Source organism: Protopterus annectens, chromosome 4.part0, assembly GCF_019279795.1.
Source record: "Protopterus annectens isolate FY-2018-M chromosome 4.part0, PAN1.0, whole genome shotgun sequence".
NCBI classification, from domain to species: Eukaryota; Metazoa; Chordata; order Ceratodontiformes; family Protopteridae; genus Protopterus; species Protopterus annectens.
In genome coordinates, this window is record NC_056733.1 from 341,863,669 (window position 1) to 341,887,791 (window position 24,123).

Genomic DNA, 24,123 nt, shown 5'->3' on the forward strand with positions numbered 1-24,123 from the left:
TGCCCTTGGGATTCTGAATACTGGAAAAGGCTCTTGTCACCCCTATAGTGCCTATTTTAGGCAAGGTTCAAATGACAAATTCACCAATGTAACGGGTACAAGCAAGCAAATTCTGAGGGTAATGCTACTCAATGCTAGAAGTCTAAACCTCAAAATGCACTCACTCGAGGCACTCCTTAAAATGGAGAACATCGACATCTGTGCAGTGACAGAGACCTGGTTCAAAGCTCCAGAGAGCACCCCTGCATTACCAGGCTATAATTCATACCACACCTTTTGGCCACCTAAAGCTAATGTTCATTTAGGATGTCCACACCTCCAAGCTAGTTGCTCAGCATAATGCATCTGAGATTATCCAAGTGCAACTAACTCTGGGCAAGACCGCAATCCAAATTGTAGCTTGCTACAGACCCCCCCACCATGGCCCAGGATTCCCACTCCTCTTTTCTTGATACACTGGAAAATATTAGGGTACAACCCAGCACCCTAATAATGGGTGATTTCAACTACTCCACCATTAACTGGGAAAACTACTCATGTACCAACTCTTTTGCTCAACGTTTTCTGGAATTCATAAATTCCAAAGCCTTGGATCAACTTATCCATACCCCCACTGGGGGCAGCAATATCCTAGACCTGGTCATTACCAACATGGGTGACCGGTGTTCCACACCAGAGGTCAATTCCTCGTTGGTCAGATCTGACCACCAGCTAATCACCCTAGACATCCACATCCCACCCCACCCCCCATTAGGGAAACAACCGTAATACATTCCTCCAAAGCCAACTTCATGCTTCTTAAGACAGACGTGGCAAACTTCATGACAGCCATGCAGATGGACAATAGAGGTACGACTGCTGAATCCTACACAAATGCACTTTATAAGCACTTACACGAGTCCATGGATCATGCTATCCCTAACAGAACCAAGAAGCTATCCTCCAAAAAAAGGAAGCCAATCTAGTGGTCTTCTGCCATAAACAAACTCTACAACAGAAGAAAGAAACTGTTGCAAAAAATAGTAAAATCCCATGATTGGAGGAACTTGCTGGTCAGCCTCAGTAAAAAGCTGAGATCCCTCATAAAATCCTCCAAAGCTAGTTATGAAAACAAAATCACCACTGATTCTAAAGACAACCACAAAGCATTATATAGCTATGTCAAGAATCTCAATGGCAACACTCAGATCTGCTCTGAGTTACAGCACAATGGCACTAAATATACAGAACCAACTGATATTGCAACATTCTGTCAGATAGGTTCAGTGCTAACTTTACCCCCCTCTCACCCCCTAAAGGGCCTATCTCTATACTGGAAGAATGCAAAGTTCCTGTAATCACAGCTGCACAAGTAAAAACCTCACTCTCCAAAGCCAAGAACACGGCATCCATGGGACCTGACAACATTCTAGGCTACATTCTACATGAACTACAGAATGAACTGGCACCCCACGTAAGTACCATGTTCAATAATAGCCTCACCTCAGGCTTTGTGCCCATTGAATGGCGCACTGTGACGGTTATCCCACTCCACAAAGGGGGAGCCATGACAGACCCTGGGAACTACTGTCCCATTACCCTGACAAGCCTGGTCTGCAAGGCCATGGAACGTATCATCATGGACCTCATAAACAAAGACATTGGTAATCTCCAAACTCTGGACCCCACACAGTTCGGGTTTGTAAAAGGCAGATCATGTCTCCTAAACCTGATAGACTTCTTTGAAGCAGTCACCAAAGCCATAGATGAGGGTAAGGTGGTCCACACAGCCTATCTAGATCTTGCCAAGGCTTTTGACACCATCCCCCACTCTGGAATTATAGATAAACTCACTAAACTAGGTATAAATCCCTATGTCACAAGATGGGTTTCCAACTGGCTTACTGACAGAACCCACACTGTGAAAGTAGCAGACTCCAAATCCGACTTCAGACCAGTGACAAGTGTAGTACCACAGGGTTCAGTCCTGGGTCCACTCCTGTTTGGTATCTACTTCTCTGAAGTACAGACTAGCACAGAAGGTCTTTGGCTAACTAAGTTCGCAGATGACTGCAAACTAGGAGCCATAATCGAAACTACTAACGATGTGGACATCCTACAAAAGGGCCTCACTGAGACAGATGCCTGGTGTCAAAGCCATGGCCTCATGCTCAATGCCAAAAAGTGCATTGTCATCCCTTTTGGTAAAAACTCTGTACCCATGAACTACCACATAGGTCATAGTTTACTTAACACTGAAAATGTGACAAGAGACCTTGGGACACAGGTGGACAGTAGTCTCTCCTTTGTTAATCACATTGCCACAGTGGTCAGGAAATCCTTCTATGTGGCACATCTCATCACAAAAGGTTTCTCATCCAGAAAAAAAGAGGTAATTGTTCCCCTCTACTCATCACTCATTAGACCCATTATAGAGTACAACACCTCTTTTGGTATGTACCTCACGAGACATCTACAACAACTGGGAAGGCTGCAGAAATACCTCCCAAAGAGGATTACTGGCCTCAAACAGATGCCCTACGCAGACCGTCTCAAAAAACTCCAGCTTTACTCTGTTGCATATCGCCTTCTCAGAGGCAATCTCTGCCTCACATACAAAGCTATATCAAACCCAGAGCTATTGGACATGTTCCACTTAAAGAAATCCCAATCCCTCCGAGCTACACACTCTAAGGACCTAAACCTTGTCACCACAATAAACAGAACATGCTGGAGGGATAGATTCCTGTCCCAGAGACTTCCCATACTCTGAAACAGACTACCTGTCTATGTCAAACAGAGCTCCTCATTAGCACTCTTCAAGAAAAATCTTGATGATTAGATGTGAAATAGGAATTTCACCCCAGGGACCACTTCTGTGGTTCTGCTTGACAGGGGCACATGAAAGTAATGTTCTTGGATGGCGAAAGCCAGGGTACCTTTTTGGCTAGGCTTATATAGGCCCTAAGGCCAATAGCCTAGTACTTACCTATGAACCTATGGACCCATGAACCTGTCCCTCAGCATGTTATGTTAATTGTGGTAATGAGGTTGAGGTCTCTGGAGTGTGTGGTGTGGAGGGATTGGGATTTATTTAGCTGTAGCATTTCTAACAGAGCTGGGTCTGACATGGCTTTGTAAGTCAAGCAGAGATCGCCTCTAAGTAGGTGATATGAGATAGAGAATAGTTGGAGTTTTTTGAGTCTGTCCAGATAGGACAAGTGTTTAAGGCCTAGGATCCTCTTTGTCAGGTACTTTTGTGGCCTCTCCAGTTGTTGGAGGTGTCTAGTGAGGTAACTGCCAAATGGGGCATTGTACTCGATGATTGGCCTAATGAGGGAAGAGTAGAGGGAGACAATGACCTGTTTCTTCCTGGATGCAAAACCCTTAGTAATGAGATGTGTCACATAGAAGGACTTTCTGACCACAGTGGCAATGTGGTGATCAAAAGAGAGGTTGCTGTCAACCTGTGTTCCCAGATCTCTTATAACGTCTTCTGTGTTCAGTGGACTACCATCAATGTGGTAATTCATGGGAACTGGGTTTTTCCCAAAAGGGATGACGACACATTTTTTGGCATTGAGCTTAAGGCCATAGTTCTGACACCAGTCATTGGTCATAGTGAGGCCATTCTGTAGGACGTCAACATCACTTGGGGAGTTAATAATAGCTTCAAACTTGCAATCGTCTGCGAACTTTGTCAGCCAGCATCCCTTGGTGTTGGCCTGGACTTCAGAGAAGTAGATACCAAACAGGAGTGGACCCAGGACCAAACCCTGTGGGACTCCACTCGTGACTAATCAGCAGTCTGACTTGGAGTCAGCTACTTTCACACTGTGGGTTCTATCTGTGAGCCAGTTTGCAACCCACCTAGTGATATAAGGGTTGATGCCAAGCTTAGTGAGTTTTTCTATGATTCCTGAGTGGGGAATGGTATCAAAAGCCTTGGCCAGATCAAGGTAGGCTATATGAACCACCTTGCCTTCATCCACAGCTTTGGTGACTGACTCAAAGAAGTCGACCAAGTTGAGCAGGCATGATTTACCCTTCACAAAACCAAACTGTGTGGGATCCAGAGTTTGGAGATTCCCTATATCCTTGTTTATTAGGTCCATGGTGATGCGTTCCATAGCTTTGCATATCAGACTCTTCAGGCTAATGGGGCATTAGTTCCCAGGGTCTGTAGTCACTCCTCCTTTGTGGAGAGGGACAACTGTAGCAGTGCACCATTCGGCAGGGACAAAGCCTGAGGTGAGGCTGTGATTGAACAGAGCACACAGGTGAGGTGCCAGTTCACTCTGTAGTTCATGTAGAACACAACCAGGGATATTGTCAGGTCCCATAGAAGCTGTATTCTTGGCCTTGGACAGTGCTGTTTTAACCTGTGCAGCAGTAATACTGGGTGCCTGGCAATCTACTGGTATTGTGATTGGTCCTTTGGGGGGGCAGAGAGGGGTAATGTTCGCACTGAATCTGTCGGCCAGTAAACTGGCAATATCTGTTGGCTCAGTAAAGGAGGTACCATTGTGCAGTAGCTCAGTGAAAATCTGGGTATTGCCGTGGAGATTCTTTACATAACTATAGAAGGCCTTGTGGTTGTCTTTACTATCTGCTGAAATTCTGTTTTTCATACCTAACTTTAGAGGATTTGATGAGGGTTTTCAACTTTTTGTTGAGGCAGATAAGAGAGTTTTTCCAGTCTTGGGACTTCACCTTATTCTGCATCAGTTTCCTCCTTCTGTTGTAGAGTTTGTTTATGGCAGGAGACCACCAGATTTGCTTCCTTTTTTGGAGGAGAGTGTCTTGGTTCTATTGGGTATGGCAAGATCCATGCATTTGTGTATGTGTTCGTACAGTGCATTGGTGTATGATTCTGCGGTCATACAACTATTCTCCATTTGCATGGGTGCTGTGAAGTTAGCCACCTCAGTTTTTAGGATCCCAAAGTTAGCTTTGGAGAAGTTTTTCATGGTGGTTACCTTTGCTGGCGGGTTGGGAGGGATGTGGATTTCCAAGGTGATTAGTTTGTGTTCTGATCTAACCAAGGAGGAGCTGACTATTGGTGTATGTAGAGCAATGGTCCAATTTCCCTTACCTGTTCTCAGTCATAATGTCCCCCAACCTTTTGTGTCTATCACTATCCCTGTCTGCACCTGATGCATAACCTACCCTACCTTCCTGACCCTCTTATTCTCAAACACCTTCCTGAACAGTCCTCTCTCTCTCTAGCTCTCTCTCAAAAAAAAAAAAAAAAAAATGGGCACCTGTCCCACAAAAAAATGCATCATACATAGCTCTCCACTTGGCCTATATGTCATCTTGACAGAGTTTATTCCTCCCAATTTGCTATACAAAATTATTCTGTTGTTGCCACCCATCCTCGGTAAGCTGACTCTCCAAAATCATCAAATTCTGTGTACAATTCTACATTTATGTTGTGAAGAAGTAGATAACTATAGTGCTCTCCCAACATCCTCCTACGAATTACTGTATTATTTCCCTTGTGCCCTCCCCTGTGCATGGCTCCCATTTTCACCACTGTCCTATTAACCCCTGTTTCACATATTTAATATGGTCAAAAAATAGAATCACACACAGCACACACAGCCAGAAATGGCCCATCAAAAAGCCTTCAGTTTTTGTCCTCAGCATTTGTGCAGAACTTGTCATCTTGCACCAATACTGAGTGATGGTGAAAAGCATTTCATGTCCTATGGCATAAATTAGTGAGTTTTTGCCGTCACCCACACTAGACCCATTATCTTTGTGAAAATATGCTTAAACCTGCTGCGCTATAGGAATACAGAGTAAAGGCAGTACTTTGAAACCATTAGGCTAACAGTTAGGCTGCTGGATGTAACAAACTAGGAGTTCCTATGGTGTGTTGAGATAATTCACGTCTGTAGACTGATGTTTTTGCATAGTGTCAAGGGTTTGATTCCCGATGTATACCAAAATATTATTTCATGTAATTTTATATTCTTATTATGTGTTCAACTACAAAATTATGTATTTTTCCAGTCACAACATTTCATGAACCTAGCAGGACAAGGAAAAATATAGCATAACATATGAATGGTAGTGAAGCAATAAAGCATTTGCAAAAACATTCCATTCTTAAAAGGGACATTTATAAAGTCACCTTTATCCTACTTATGTCTTAATCTTGTTTCTGTTCTCCTACTCCTTCTTGTTCCCTATAGCAAACATTTTATTGTACAGAGGATGACAGATTAATAATGAAAACTCACATAATAGCAACACACCATAATGATGGCCCTCAGTGACCAATAAATCAAACTCTTGGTAGTTCTCTTTCCATCTCTCTCTCTCTCTCTGTCTCTCTCTGGCATTACTGTGATGAAACCTAATGCCTACATCCTTCCCTGCTACAGTACATTGACACTGTCCCTTCAACTGTGTGATTTTTAACTTTGAGAAGTAGGAGTTCATTTGTGGTTTACAGAGGTAATGCTTAGATCTCTAAATTGATTTTTTTGCATAGTGTCAGGGGTTCTAATCCAGAAGTATGTCAAACTCAAATTGACTGTTTTAGGTTCTAGGATTATTTTATGTGCAACTGTTGGCTACATGTTGTATTCAACACCATTATCCAGCTTCTGTCATAATCTCCCTACTGGAGCACTTCATTGTTGAGAGCATGACAGAATAATATTGATGACAAAAATAAGACTAACACTTAGCAAAGATAGCCAGACATGGCAGCAAGTATAAATGTTTGCTGTCTGTCTCCTTCTTTCCCTATGTGTCTCTCTATCTTTTCTGTGTTACCAGTTCTCAGCATTTGCACACTGCCTGGCACCAAGCAACAACACCAACTGATGGAAAATGGTAGTTCACGTCTTATGGCAAAATCTTATGAGTTTTTGCCTTAGACCACATTATCACAGTTAGCTTTACAGAAATGTGATTCACCCTGCTGCACTATAGCAAAACAGGCTAAAAGTAATAAAGTATAATGCAGTTACTCTTCCATATCTACTAGACTGCTGGATGTCACATACAGTCTAAGGGATTCCCTTTCTTCTGCCTGTCATCATTGTTCTTTACAATGTGTGATTTAAATTTAATAAAGTATGAGTTCCTATGTGATCAGCTGAGATAATCCTCAGATCTGTTCACTAGTATTTTATACTGTCAAAGACTGAATCCAGTAGTTTGTCATACAATTATCCAATGGTTTCTCCATATTATTTATTTATTTATTTATTGCATTTTTTGACCGGGAAGGTCCACTAGGCCAAATAGTGCCCATTTTCAGTGGAGGCCCGGGGAGAAAAGCTCCACAGAGATAAAACATAATAACAATATAATGCTCACAGTGTGATAGAAGACAAGATAACAGACATATCAGATAAACTGCTAAAGCATATGCAATCATATGTGTGTAACTGTGTGATAAATGTTATTAATCCACAACTATCCTCCCTATGTCCTCATCAAATTTCCATTCACCTAGCTTTTCTTATATCCAGATTGGTAACACTTTAATGTACACAGCAATACTTCTAATGTGCATAGATTTTCAATGGATGTCCACATTTCTGTATCTTAATTTGTAGTGTATATATAACAACATCTGTGAATTTCTGGCAAATCATTGATAAATTAACTCATTCAGTAATGCCATGCATTTGAGATTCATAATTTACATAGGTCAGAAAATGCATTATCATAGCAGAAGTGTAGGTTTATAAGGGCAATATTTTAAAAGTGTCCCTAACATTTTGCTTTTCTCAGCCATTATGTTTTGTCTTTGTATATACAGAGTCTGAAAAAAAATCATCATTATCATGACAACCCTAAGAGTAACACACCACAATGATGTGCTGAAATGTCCCATAAACAACTCTGTATGTCTCTATTCCTCTCCAGATCTCTTCCTCTTCCCACCACCTGTGTGTCATCAGCCTGTCTCTACAGCATTTGCATGATTCTTGGTAGTGATCAGTACCTGTAATTTATGGGAAATGGCAGTACACAGCTTATGGCAACATCTTGAGAGTTTTGCCTTGGGCTGCATTAGTCTGATGCCCTTCATGCTGCTGTGCTTAGCCTCGCTCCACTATTTATAGGCAAGGTGAAAGCAGTATGAGGAGACAGTTATTATCCTCTGTTAAACAGGCTGCAGGGTGGAATGTACACTATTTGGGATGCTGCTATTGTAAGTAGAGTTATGAATCATGATGCCACAAACTTCCTTGCTTCATAATGTTTCCATAATTCATGTTTCCATCAACATTAACATGCTTGGTTTCTTATGTTTCATATTCATTCACCAAATGCTCATATCTTCCCAGGAGTTACTGAAGGACATTAGGTATAATCAAGGCTTTGTGTATTACCAATAATAATATAAAAGACACATTTGGACAGTATTGGTAATATACACACATAAATCTCAGTCTGGTTTCAGTCCAATCCCTGTTCAGAAATATATTAATTAGGACACATACATGTCTGTTATTGGTGTATTCTGTAATATATTGCAAGTGTCATACAAAGATGTAATCATGACACATAAAACATTACCATAACACGTCTGTTCTGCATTTCACAACAATCAGACCACTTTGTCTTTACATACTCAGTATTTGTGTGAAAGTTGGCATGTAGCACCACTGAGTACTGCTAATTCCTGTGTTAAGTTCAATATCTCAATGTATAATTATACATGTGCAAATGAGCTTGTCAGGAGTGTGCTTTAAAAATAGATTTTGAAAAAATAAAAGTATTCTCAGTGGGTTGTATTACTTCTGTATGTGGTAATAGACCATCCTACTCAAACTTAAGTGGATTTCACTGTGAAGTTGACTGAATACTTCATTCTGCAAGTTACATCCGCACTGCAGCTCTTATACTTGGAAATGATGTGCAATGGTTTCAGTAGTGCATTGTCATATTTCTGACCCGTCCGTATGTATTTAAACTGCACATGAGATATGTGAGCAGTATGTCATTACTTGTGATCAGCACCTAGCTGTTACTCCTGCCTATCACCACACATACCTTTTCACCCAAACCAGTGATGCACAGTAGCTTCTCTGCAACATACTGAGGTTGTAATCCTTACAAATGTGCATTATCACACATTTCATTCAGACTTCTCCTGTGACGCTTGTGCTTAATACAGTGTTCTCTAGATTGTGTCTCTAGAGAGGTAGGTGGTTTGAATCTCACAGTGGTGAACTTTGTGTGTGGCTCAAGTGTCAAGTATGTATAGTTTCATCAACAGACAGGCATATCTACTTCCACTCAAGAGAAGAATTTAAACTGGGAGAGGAATCCCCTATCCCCTTATCCTACTTCTAACACTAATATCTTCTCTGCACCACACTCATAATTTTAGCCTTTCATAAGTTCAGTCTCACACTATAAAAGTTGGACTTCTCCTGTGGCATTTGTGATTAATACAGTGTTTCTAGATTGTGTAACTAGGTAGATATGAGATTCAAATCTCAGTGGTGAACGTGTGTGTGTGTGTGTGTGTGTGTGTGTGTGTGTCTCAAGTGTCAGGTATATATAGTTTCAACAATAGATGTGCTGTATCTACTTCTACAGACGAGAAGCATTAAAACTTAGGGAGGACTCCTCTAGCCTACTTTTAACAACAACATCTCTGTACCACACTCATGAGGTCATCCTGTTAAAAATGCACTCTCACACTATAAAAGTCAGACTTTACTGTGGTACTTGTGATTAATACAGTGCTCTCTAGATTGTGTAACTAGGTAGGTAGGAGGTTTGAATCCTCCATTGCTTAAATAGTGTGAATGTGTGTACTGTCATGTAGAGTTGGCTTCATTACAACACCCCGTTTGTACACTTTTCCACTTAGAAGGCATATTTTCAGTGGCTGAGGGCTACCCAATACATTTCTAGTATCCCCGGGTAAAACCCAGTTTTGGAAACACAATAATTACATCATGCTTTCAAAACTGCACTATCTCACACATGTAGTGTGATTTATCCTGTGGTGGTGGCTGTTGACACTATGCTTTGTGGACTGTGTAAATAGGTGGTTTGAATCCAGCACTGGCTGACACCTGTGAGTTTGTGCCCCTCTCTCTCTCTCATGCTGTATAAAAAGACTTCTAATACATATAGGATGTGTAGCTGTACAGTGTTATTGGGCTCTTCCACTGCTTTCCTTCTTTTTTAGCAAAAACATTACACTACTAAACAGCAGTGATGTCGTCCATTCAAATGTGCACCGTCACAATTGTAAACCAATATTTCATATGGCGCTTGTGATTCAGGCAATGTTCTCTAGCCTCTGATCTTAATTAGTTAGTTCAAATCCAGCCATTACTCCTTAGACTCAGTTGTGTCAGTATGACTGTGAACATACATGCAGGTAACAATGTTGTCACACACATATCTGCTGTGTAAGTGTATGGCTTGGGAATTCTTCTTATAAGAGCTGCTACTCATTTTTCAGAGAAATGCTTTATTTAAGACTGATGATGATTTTTAATGAAATTTTCCTTTTATAAGTATAGTGGTAAGCCTTCTTCTCTAGCATAATGAAATGAGACTATATTCCTTATGTTGTTTCATTAGTAAGCCATGTATTTGAATCTGTGATTATCTCCACATTGTGCTTGATTGGGATTCTACCATCACAGTAATGACTGTGTTATGCATCCTTTGTGTTTGGGTTTACAGAGCATCAGGCAATATTCTGTGACAAAGAGACATATTGCACCACTCTTTTAACCAGATTACCTACACACATATGCCTTGTAGTAATAACAAGACATAATGCTTTCAAATTCCCAGTTATCTCACAACGGCAGTGAGACTTCTACTGTGGTATGTTCATTCTTCACACTATCATGTAGCTTCTGTGGTCACATAGGTAAGTGCTCAAAACCAGTAATGAGTGACTGTAATTACTGTGTCAGAATATACTGCTATGTATGAATGATATCCAACACAGTTGTAATGTGTACCGTTACATTGGGAGAGGCCTCCCCAATCCCTTTTACTTCAAAAAACTGGTCTGCAACACAATCATATGATGTAAAGATTTTACATAGGTGGAGTCCCACAGCTGTATTAAAACTTCCACTGTGGCACATGCAATTCATACACATTTCATTAGCTGGTGAAATTACACAGACAGCTGTTCAATTCCAGAGGACAACATCATATGATGGTACTGGTGTTACACAAACACCACTGCATCAAGTTATTATTATCCAGTTTTATGTTGGATAAACAAGTTTCAGCACAGTTTGGGATTTCATGGCAGTGAAACTTCTGTTCTGAGATTCTTGTGGCATTACTGCTCCTATGGCGAGTGAGTAATAACTTGTTATAGCATATCTACGCAGAGTATGGTTCGATTCTGGGACTGTGTGTGTACAAAACTATGTGGATGGAGAACACCTTGCTTGGCCAAGCAACACTGATATTGAACCATTCACAGCTGTGTGAACGTTAACATAGGTAATGAACGTTAACATAGGTAACTCCTTTTCATCAGTCTGACAAATTTTGATGTAAAAACAAAAAAGAGTTCTACGTGCAGTACTCACTATAAACTGAATCCTTTAATAAAACACAAACCACGTTTACATGAAGCGCTTTTCATTTAGGTAAATGACTAAACTTCTTCAGCTGGGTTTTACTTACAAAACTGGTGTTTAAATATTAATCATGTGACACATCATAATCAATACCTGCTAATTGACTAATTGTTAAAATACATTTGGTGGCTATAAAATTGTATATAATAGTACAAAACCTAAAAAGCTCAAAAATACTCTTATGTCCAACACTGCAATTACCTAAAAGTATATAAAATAAGTTGTCATTCTACATTACTTAAGAAATAATAAATCAAACATTTAAAATCAGTATGTTAGGCTATCTACAGAAAATTTAACTGGTACAAAACATATTATCTCAATAAACTTTTCAATTTTAAAATACAAGTAATAGAGCAAGTTTTGTTTAGGCCTGGGTATTGGCAGGCGTTTAATGTTACCTGCCATAATAACTCTGACCTTTCAAATAATAACGCAGTAGGTCCACCTCTAATGTCAGTCTGTACTTGGTCTATTACTCTGAATTTAAATTTATGGTCTGGAAACTTACTACAATGTTTTGCTAATGCACTATCCAACTTGTTTCTGCTGATGTTATATATATATGTTCATACACTCTCTCCTTAAGTTTACGGTCTGTTTTACCGATGTAGAATGCTGGACATTGGTGACATGCTGCTAGATAGACTATGGATTTGGAATTACAATTAAATTTGTTCAAGTAGTAGGTCTTGTCCCTAGCTCGAAACTTGGAACCTGTCTCTATGTGTTTACATTGGTTACATGCATCACATCTATACATCCCTGGGTTCCTACTGGGGATTGGTTGTACCGATTACATTATGTTCTTCAGATTCATACATTTTTTTAAAAATCACTACTGGGTACTCACCTATTTTACTTTTAATGTCATTATCTACAGTCAGTAAATCCCAGATTTTTTACATTTATTGTTTTTAAATCCATTGCATCTATACTAAACAAAATGATAAAACTCAAGGTATATGGAACAATAGGGCTATTCATTTCTAGTGGTTTGAAAACTCTTATGAAATTCTAGATGATTCTCTTGGTTCAGTATTCCACTACTACTTTCATTTAAAACAGGTCTGTATATATCTTGTTTCCATTTAACTTGTACTTCTATGGTTAATTGAGACAGTAGGTTATTCGGATACCCTCTATGTAAGAATATTTGTCTGAGGGTTTCACATTCTCCTTCAAAGTGGGTGTCTTCAGTAACCATCCTTGCAGCCCGTACTAACTGTCCCTTCACCACCGATTTTTTCTGGTGGTGAGGGTGAGAGCTAGTATAATGCAAGAAAGAATTTGAATATGTGCTCTTCCTATATATACAGGCTCTATATTTTTGGTTTTCTCTGTCTTTAGTTAGTTCGATATCTAAATAAGTTGTTGTTTCAACCTGGTAGGAACTAGTAAATTTTAGAAAGGACGTTGTATTATTCAGGTAGTTGACTAAGTTAGCAGCTGTATACATGTCCCCTTTTATTATCATAAAAATATTATCTAAAAAACGGGTATAAAAATATAAGCTTGGTTTAATGTGATCATTGTCTAAAATGGGCCATCACCAAGTTGGCGAAACTCGCCCCACAATGTGACCCCATTGCTACTCATGTTCTCTGTAGGTAAAATTCTTTATCAAATGTAACAAAGTTGTTCGATAAAACAATACCCAATAGTTCTTCAATTAATCTCATCTCTGTTTCTGGTGCTTCTCTAGATCTCATTGTCTCCATTACCCATTCAGTGCCTGTACCATGAGGGATAGAAGTGTATAAATCACAGACATCTATTGATAAAAAAATTGTAATCACCTCTATAATTTAAGTTGTTAATGTCTGATAAAAAAGACCATGAATCTTTACATATTTGTGGTTCAAGTTCTACATATTTCTTCAGAACAGAATCAATCACTTTTGCACAAGGGTACGTTATTGACTGTCTGGCATCCACCAATGCTCTCATTGGTGGATCTGCCAGACTTTTATGGATCTTAGGGATGCCAAACAGTACAGGTCACTTTGGAGATGGCATAGACATATAGTTATATGTACTGATGTCTATTATAGCATCAATGAATAAGTAATTGAGATATGACTTAATGCGATTATGTGCAATGTTCACTTCGTTTAAAACTCACTTTACTGTAAACATCACTTTCTAAAACTCTACGCATTCTTTTTACATAGTCAGTTAAATTCATCTGGTAGTGACTTAAAGTTACAAAGAGCTTCTCTTTCATTTCTAGTCAAGTTATTATTCTTAGCATGTCTTTGTGGTGTATTAAGTTTAGCTCTAAAGTCCAGTTTGCATAACCATTCAAACAACATTAAAGTTGTATAAGTTGGTGGATTAAATGTGCAAGGCACTCGTAATTGTTGTTGTTCCCATTGGAGTCCATCATTCCCCAGTAACAAATGTAGGTTCAGTTTGTGCAAATATAATTTAAAGTCTAGCATTAAGTTTGGCAAATCTGCCTTATGAAACGGTACAAACGTCAAACCCTTAAAAAAAATATTCAATTAAGGTTTTATCCACCTCAAATTCTGTAAAGTTGTTAATTTTAAAGCCTCCTTCATCATTAGTCACAATTTTACACAAGTTTCCACTTACCCCATCATTGGCCTGACCCACTACCTTTTCCGTTTGTTGGTTTTCCGAGTGTTGTAAACTCGCTGTTGGTTTTGTTGCCTCTTGTTGTGGTTTTAGCCTTGGGAGTTAGTAAAATTTCCGATGTTACTGTTGTTGCCACCTCACTGTAAGTGAGTGTCCGTTACATTTCCTTATTGGCTGATTCATTCACTTGTGTTATTTGTGTAGTTATTTTCTATTTGGGGATTATTTGGGAATAGTTCCATATACCTTGAGTTTTATAATGATGTTTAGTATAGATGCAATGGATTTAAAAACAATAATTGTAAAAAACTGGGACTTACTGACTGTAGATAATGACATTAAAAGTAAAATAGGTGAGTACCCAGTAGTTATTTTTAAAAAAAGGTATGAATCTGAAGAGCATAATGGAATCGGTACAACTAATCCCCAGTAGGAACCCAAGGATGTATAGATGTGATGCATGCAACCAATGTAAGATGTAAACACATAGAGACAGGTTCTAGGTTTAGAGTTAGGGACAAGACCTACTATTTAAAGAATAAATTTAATTATAATTCCAAATCCATAGTCTATCTAGCAGCATGTCAACAATGTTCAGCATTCTACGTCGGTAAAACCAACTGTAAACTTAAGGAGAGAGTGTATGAACATATATATAAAATCAGCAGAAATAAGTTGGATTATGCATTAGCAAAACATTGTAGCGAGTTCCCAGACCATAAATTTAAATTCAGAGTAATAGATCAACTACAGACTGACATTAGAGGTGGACCTACTGCGTTATTACTTGAATGGTTGGAGTTATTATGGCAGGTAAGATTAAATGCCTGCCAATACCCAGGCCTAAATGAAACTTGCTCTATTACTTGTATTTTAAAAATGAAAAGTTTATTGAGATAATATGTTTTGTACCAGTTAAATTTCCTGTAGATAACCTAACATACTGACTTTAAATGTTTGATTTATTATTTCTTAAGTAATTGAGATATTAATGTAGAATGACAACTTATTTTATATACTTTTAGGTAATTGCAGTGTTGGACATAAGAGTATTTTTGAGCTTTTTAGGTTTTGTACTATTATATACAATTTTATAGCCACCAAATGTATTTTAACAATTAGTCAATTAGCAGGTATTGATTATGATGTCACATGATTAATATTTAAACACCAGTTTTGTAAGTAAAACCCATCTGAAGAAGTTTAGTCATTTACCTAAACGAAAAGTGCTTCATGTAAATGCGGTTTGTGTTTTATTAAAGGGTTCAGTTTATAGTGAGTAGTGCACGTACGGCTCTTTTTTGTTTTTACAGTTTATCATTTTTTGTGTAGGTAATTGTTTGTGACAAATTTTGATTGTATAAATTAACATCAAAACTATTATCTTACATTACAACTTAATTTCATTTATTTGTGACAAGCTTCATTAGTATCTCTTGTGGCGGACACTTTCAATATTCTGCAGTCTGTATTATCATTGTCAGGGGTTTGAATCTGGTAGCATCTGTCTCTCAGATAACTGTGTCAGTCAGGAGTTGCTTAGGCAAAGAATGTAGTTATAGCACAGTAAGAGGGACACATTTTAAGGTGTCACACTCAAAGTTAGGGGATCCATACCATTACAATAGGAGACTGATGTAATCCCTTCAAGAATGTTCTTCATGACACAACTGGTATGCCTTCTTCTGTGGTGTCAGTGCTTGATACTCATAGGTTTGATATCTGTCCAGGCATGTGTTTGAGTCTGGCAAAAATGCAAATGTTGAGTTTATCAGTGATTTCTCACAAACATTACTTATTCTGAAAATAATACTGCTTCATATTACACATCTTCATCCAAACATGTATGTTTTGCTGTAATTATTTTGTTCACACTGTAGAGCTTTATAGGACATGAGGACTTACATAACTGTTTTTACTGTATGGCATGCTACAAGAGAGTCAGAAAATGCAAGTGGGCTTGTGCTATGAGACCTTCTTGTATGCTTGTGTTGTTCACTTGCTGTTATGGTAGTGTTTGCCCTAATTCCTTGTGATCATACCCAATATAATGATGTAGTAAATGCACATTGTTTAGCAAAGATACCGTTGAGTAATGAATGCCACGAAATATGTCTAGTCATTTATTGTTCTTTATCAAGACTTAATTGAATTAGCCTCTGGGATGTTAGCTTTGCTAATGTCTTCACAATGGAGTTAGTGAACTACAGGTGGAGGATACCATTTCTCACAGGGCAGTGTACATTTACTGTATGTGCAATTAAATCTACTACTGGTGAATTACTAATACATGTTAATGCTTCACCCGGGTATGTTGTTTCATAGTTTCATAGTATAGTACTAGGCTATCTGCCCTAGGGCATTTATAAGCCTAGCCAAAGTGTATGTGGCTTTCGCCACCCCATGTAATGATACAAAAGTGTACAATTTAAATTAAATTTAGTTTACTGTGCCTCTTTCTAGCAATGACACAGAGATGACCCCCGGGGTAAACCTACGATCACCCATCCATTCATCCAGATTTCTCTTGAAGAGAGTCAGTGAGGGGCTCTGCCTAACATGGACAGGTATCCTGTTCTAGAGTGCGGGAAGCCTCTGGGTTATGAATCTGTCCCTCCAGCATGTCCTATTCATATTTGTGCTGAGGTTTAGATCTTTAGCTCTCGTGGCTCTGATGGATTTGGATTTTTTGAGGTGGAGCATGTCCATTAATTCTGAATTGGACATGGCCTTGTACGTAAGGCACAGATCACCTCTGAGCAGGCGGTATGCTACTGAATAGAGCTGGAGCTTTTTCAGTCTGGCAGCATATGACATATGCTAGAGATGCTTGATCCTCTTGGTAAGGTACTTTTGGGGTCTCTCCAGCTGCTGCAGGTGCCGGGTGAGGTACATACCAAATGGGGCATTATACTCAATCATAGGCCTGATAAGGGAGGAATATAAGGGTACAATGACATACTTTGATCTGGATGTGAATCCCTTCATGATAAGATGGGCAAGGTAGAAGGTCTTTCTAACCACTTTGGCAACGTTGGTGTCAAATGAGAGGTCACTGTCAACTTGGGTCCCCAGGTCTCTGATTACTTTTTCCATACTTAATGGATTACCACCTATGTGGTAATTTGTGGGTACTTTGTTTTTTCCAAAGGGGATGACTATACATTTTTTGGCATTTAGTTTAAGGCCATGACTCTGGCACCAGTCGTCTGTTTCTGTGAGGCCCTTCTGGAGGATGCATGTGTCAGCTGGTGTATCGACTATGGCGCCTAGTTTGCAGTTGTCTGCGAACTTTGTCAGCCACAACCCCCCTATGTTTGCCTGCACATCTGAGAAATAAATGCCAAACAGGAGGGGTCCCAAGACAGAGCCCTGTGGGACTCCACTTGTGACTGGCTTAGAGTCTGACATAGCTCCAGCTATTCTGACTTTGTTGGTTCTGTCCTTTAGCCAGTTTGCAACCCATCTTGTGACAAACGGGTTTACATTTAAGCTGTTGAGCTTGTCTATGATGCCTAAGTGGGGTATTGTGTCGAAGGCTTTTGCCAGATCCAGGTAGGCTGTATGAACTGCTTTGCCTTCATCGATGGCTCTAGTGACTGTTTCAAAAAAGTCCACCAGGTTTAAAAGACAGGATCTGCCTTTTACAAAGCCGAACTGGGTAGGGTCAATTGTCTGTAGGTCCCCGATGTCTTTGTTTATGAGTTCCATAATGATCCTTTCCATAGCTTTGCCGACCAGACTGGTCAAGCTTATGGGGCGGTAGTTTCCAGGGTCTGTAGAGGTGCCATCTTTGTGGAGTGGGACCACTGTAGCTGTACGCCAGTGTTCAGGGACGTATCTTGTAGCAAGGCTAAGATTAAACAACGTTCTTATGTGCGGGTTTAGCTCCTCTAGGAGTTCACGTAGCACGCAACCCGGGACACCGTCAGGTCCCATGGATGCTGTATTTTTAGCTTTGCTGAGGGCAGCTCTCATCTGGACATCTGAGATTTCAGGGAGGTTGCATTCAGCTGAGATATTTATTTCGTCTTTTGGGGGAGAGGGAGGGGAGAAATTTGCACTGAACCTGTCTGCCAGTATGTTGGCAATATCTGTGGGTTCAGTGTATTTTTTGCCATTATGAACTAACTCTGCGCGTATCTGAGGGTTTCCACCCAGGTTTCTAACATAACTGAAGAAGGCCTTGTGATTATCTTTAGTGTCCTTAGCGATTTTTCTCTCGAAGTTGGCCTTTGATGATTTTATTAGCGAACGTAGTTTTTTGCTAGTGCTGATCAGGGATGCCTTCCCTTTATGGGATTTTGCTCTGTCTTGCAGTAGCTTCCTTCTCTTGTTATAAAGTTTGTTTATGGCTGGGGTCCACCAGATAGGATGCCTGCCTTTGGTGGAAAGGGTCTTGGTTTTATTTGGGATTGCATGATGCATGCATTCTTGGAGATGCCCATAGAAAGCATTTGTGAAGGATTCAGCAGTGTGGGATGTGGTTTCCACTGGCCCAGGGGGCTTGAAGGATACCATTTCAGTCCTAAGGAGTGTAAAGTTGGCTTTTGAGAAGTTTCTCACTGTGGTCTTTTGTGCTGGGGGTGGAGGTGGGATATGAATATCTAGGGTTATTAGTTTATGGTCTGATCTCACTAGTGAGGGGTATACTTCCGGTGTTGAGCATTTTGTCCCCATGTTTGTGATGATCAGGTCAAGTATATTATTTCCACTTGTGGGGGAGGTGACTAGTTGTTCCATCGCATTTGAGTTGATGAATTCCAGGAACCTTTGGGCTAGGGTGTTGGGGCTTGAATAATGCACCCAGTCTATGTTTGGGTAGTTGAAGTCTCCCAATATGATGGTATTTGGTGAGACATTCATATCCTCCAGTGTCTTCAAGAAGGCTGAATGGAGTTCCTGAGATTGAGAGGGTGGTCTGTAGCATGCTACAAGTTGTATAGCAGTTTTGCCTACGGTTAGTTGTACATGGATGGTCTCCGATGCTTCGTGCGTTGCCACTAACCTGGAGGTGTGGGTGTCTTTAATGAATATGGACACTCCCCCTCCTTTTGTGGTTCAGCCCAGGTTTTGGGGCCGAAATGCATGATACGAGGTATAACCTGGTAGGGCTGGGGTGCTCTCAGGAGCCTTGAACCAGGTTTCAGTTACTGCACAGACATCGATGCTCTCCATACTGAGGAGTGCTTTGAGAGCCTGCATCTTGAGATTTAGACTTCTGGCGTTGAGCAGCATTACCCTTAGTTTTTTTCCTTTATTGTTTTCTAAGGTGGTGGGTTTGTCTTTTGAGCCTTGCCTAAAAAAGGCACTATGGGGGTGGCAAAGGCCTTAGCCAATATCTGGAAGCCCAGTGGTGACAGGTGCAAGCTGTCCCTTGCGAAGCAGCGTGGCTTGTCCAGCATGTCATCCCAAGCAGACAAACATTGGATCCTCCTAGAATGACACAAGTAATTGAGCCAATTATTAAAGCTGATCATCTTGTCTTTGTATTGTGGCATCATTCTTGGTGAGGGCAAGATGCTGCTCAGGGTCAGGGTCATACCGGCCTGGGCTACATAATCAGAGAGCTCCTCTATGTCTCTTTTCATGTAGTCCAAGGAGGTACGTTTCAGATCATTCACGCCGGCATGGACAATGACGGAGTCATATTTGTACTTGCTTTGGAGTGACCTGAGTGCTTGTGTTATGTGGCAGATCCTAGCTCCCGAAAGGCAGCTCACCGTTACCCTCTCTTTGTTCAGCCTGGTAAGTGGGACGTCAGTGTGTCTGACTATAGAGTCGCCTATTACTAGTGTATCAGGCATGGTGTTTCGCCTTAAGGGCTGTGATTGTTTGGCACACTGACTTTGTGTACTATGTGTTGCATGTGCAGAGTTTTGAGGTGGTGTTTTCTTGGATGTCTGCTTTGGGAGCCTCTGTTGTTTTGGTAAGTTTTTTATTAGAGCCTCTGAGTATGTCTTTGTGTTATTATGTGTTTGGTTTGCAGTTGTGGTTGGTTTATGTGAGACTGGGTTTGTTGTGTGTGTGGTTACCTTCTCCTCCTGTCTGGTCTTGCTAGTCCTGTGTTGAGAAAGTTCAGCCTCCAGTTTGGCTATATAGTTGCATCTCTCACATGCTTTTGTGTTTTTGGGAGGAGGAAAGGGTTGTCTGTGTACATGAGACAATTGTAACATTGTCTCAGGATTCCCAGATTAACCAGCTGAACTGGAGAGGACGTCAGTAATATACCACTCGACATGCCAGAATAGTATAAGGGGGTGATGTGTAACTGGGTCAGAGAGAGGACTTTGAAGGGAAGTGGGTATTAGCACGGGTTGTAGGTGGATGTAGTGCTTACGTTAGTTTAAGGGTGCTTCACTTAAAAGAAAGGTTTTAGGAGCAAGTGCTAGGCTTATGATAAAGCGAATAGACTGATTTTGTTGAAAGTAGAGCTTTCTTAAGGGAAAAATTGAAGTGCAGACATGGCGGAGCCAGGAATAGTTTAAGCCTGTTTAACTGGCGCTGCGCTATGCGCACAATCGCGCAAAGCCGTAATGCAGTATCATAAAGTTATTACTATTACTTTTAACAAGGCTCACTGCAGGGCTAGATATATATTTCAATATACTGCATTGACATCTGTGCTTTAATACACTTAATCAAGAACATCAGGTGTGGCACTTACACCAGGTACGACACACATCATATCATTGATTACAGTAACAGAAATGCATCAGAGCCACAAATAATTCTAGCCTGACACTAGTGGCTGTTACTTTTGCCAATTAACTGATATATCACTAGCATAATACTGGCATGCATTCTCATTTTACACATGTCTTGTGTGGGCAACCTATCCATTTGTGATATATCAAAACAACAGCCTATGTAAATTGATATACATCATGACATTTAGAAACACAACCCTTTTGTCAGTGGACTGACTACACTTGACTTATACCTTGTCTTATGTATATGTTTGCATACGCCAGCTTCGCATGACTCATTTTTCATGTAAGTATGTTGCATCTGCTACAGCTGGAGAAATTGTAATATGTATATCAGATCATTATTCTTTTTATATCCCTGTCAATGTGACATATCTCTGTTATGTGTCAGGTCCTTCTGTATGTTGCTACATACATACACAGCATGCCTGTAAAGTCACTAACTTTCTAACATTCATAGCATGCAAGCTGCTTAGCAAAAGATTTTTTTAATCATTTAATAACATTGTTATGATTGCGCAGGTGACCGTGATTCTACTTAGTATGTCCACTTTGTCACAGGCACGTAAACTGCCCTAAAACTATCACTATTGCTTCCCTCTTACACCTATGGCAATGACAGCTTTACAATTCTTAAACCTATATGTGTGTTCTAACATCAGTACTGAGGATGTACGTTATTTAAGCAATAACCGATGACGTTGGTGTGGTATATTGAAGATTTACCCACGGTTGGTGTGGTTTAATCATAAGGGTGAAGCCCGAGTGATTAAATAAAGCCAACCATGGGTAAATCTTCAATGTACTACAACCACGGAGTCGGTTATTGCTATTATGCAATGACATTGTTTAAGAAAATAAATGCTTACTTTTCTTAAATAATGTCTTTGTATAATGCATCTGTGGTTCCCTTCTACATTTTTCTGGTATCCTGGGGCTTTGTCTGATGGACTGCGCATGCCTATGGAACTTGTGTTCCCACGCTTATGCAGTACATCAGTGCTGTGCAAAGGAAGCAATGGAAAAAGGAAGATCTCCATTGCCTTTTTTTTTTAATTGAAAACAAAAAAAAAGAAACTGGGAGACTTTTAACATTCGGGAGAGCTGGGATAGACAAAATAAAAGGATAAACAGGTAAGTTTCTACAGTTTTGCAGAATGTACCCGGTTATCCTTTTATTTTTCTCTGTACCATCTCCCTCGTTCATTTGAGGTGTTCTGTTTTGTTATTTTGTTAAGAAAAAAGAAAGAAAAGTAAAAAAATTATGAGATATACTAATGGAAAAAAATCCAGGCAACCGGACCCTTTTCCATTGGTATATTCTCGGATTTACAGTGGTCACACTGGTTGAGCTGACCAATCAGCATGCACATTTTTGAATATTAATGGCCAGCCATTGTAAAACAAGTAGAGTCTTACAAACAATGAAAAATAAAAGGCAGCTGTTGCAAGACAAAAGCGACGCTTGGTAGATGGTAAATCCTTTATAAGCAGAAAACTCCAAATCCAGAAAAAATACAGACAATGTTCATCCAAGATAAAGCAGTGCAAGCAAACACAGCAGTAAACACAGCCAGCCATTGTATAAGTTACCTTTGCTCTTACCCTCGGTATACATTCCAGTAGCAGAGTTCTTCAATAAACCTGTCACACATGTTTAGATAGGCATTGTCCATGTAATCATGCGAGTAACACAAATTTTAATGAGCATGTCAGTGAACATGTATAGTAGCAACTGTAAATTTATGTATAATGATGATTACTATATTATTAAGCATTTAAATTTATATGAAACACATGCTTGGCTCATACATGTTAAAAGGTAAAATCCCCTCTTTCTATGGTTGGAAGTGACAAGTGGCAAAGACATGTCCTTTTCTGGTGTACAAGACACAACAGCCACAAGGTTCATTTATTCATGTTTATACATGATGAAGTGGAGAATATAGAAGTACTGTTGGTTAACACAAATAATTTCCTGTATGCACATCTGTTATGCAATAACTGCAGTATATGAAAATATCCCCAAATATATCTATTGTCCTTGCTAACTGTTATCTCAGCAACAGACAAACATAAGGTGGATACAGATATGTGTTATACATAAAGAAAAATAAAGATTTATCTTATACAATGTTTGAAAGAAAAAAGAACAATCTTAAATACAAATATTGTATGCCATACAGTAACAGATCAGAGTCATGGCAAGTATGGACATATGTGCGATAGGAGGGAGAGATAGGGAAATAAAGATATCAAGTACAGAGTGGAGTCAAGTTGGAGAAAAAAAGTGATAGAGAAAATAGAAATAAAATGCAAGAGGAATGTATATTATGTAAGAAATAGAGACAAAAAAGGTGACAGACACAGAAATAGAAATATAACACAAGTAGGATGTATATAATGTAAGGAAATAGGAACGCTAAAAGAGGGGGAGGCTAAGGTGGAGGAGGTAGTGATTCAAGTAGGATCTTTACAGGGGCAGGTCCAGAAGTTAAGCAAATATACCTTTAAAGCAAGTTTGAAATTGCTAGAATTTTGAATCAGTCTGATGTAGAGAGGAAGTTTGTTGCAAGAAGTGGTAACTGAGTGACTATAGAGATTTTTTTTCCTATGGATTTATTAGGTTTGGAAATTTGGAGGTTGTGTTGGTCAGAGCTGCAAAGTTCCTGGTTTGGGACATAAGGGGAGATGAGAGTTGTCAGTGAAGGAAAGGCTAGGGGTTGGTGGAGGATAGTATGTGTCAGATGAAGCTGACGTAGAAGGAGCTGATTATGGAATTCTAGCCAGTGGAGTTTTTTTAAGGAGTGGCAGTAATGTGAGCGATAGGGGAGATTAGTGGCAAATCTAGCTATTTTGTTATATGTAAGTTTGAGTTTGGTTGACTTACTTTTTTGGAGATTAGTAAAGATAGGGGCAGTGTATAGCAGTGTAGGTAGAAGGTAGGCCTGAGCTAGGGACAATCTAGATTCTTGTCTTAGGAATGTTTTTATTTCTATAAAGCAATCCTAGTTTTTGGTCTGTCTTTTTGATGTAATTATTGATGTGGATGCCAAATTTAAGTTCGTCATCTATATAAACCCCAAGAAATTTAGTGTGAGAATCAACCTTAATAGTTGTGTTGTTTAGAGAAGAGACTGAGGAGGTTGATTTGAGGTATTGGAGGGTTTGGGGAGGAAGAGAAGCATTTTAGTTTTATTGGGGTTAATTAGGAATTG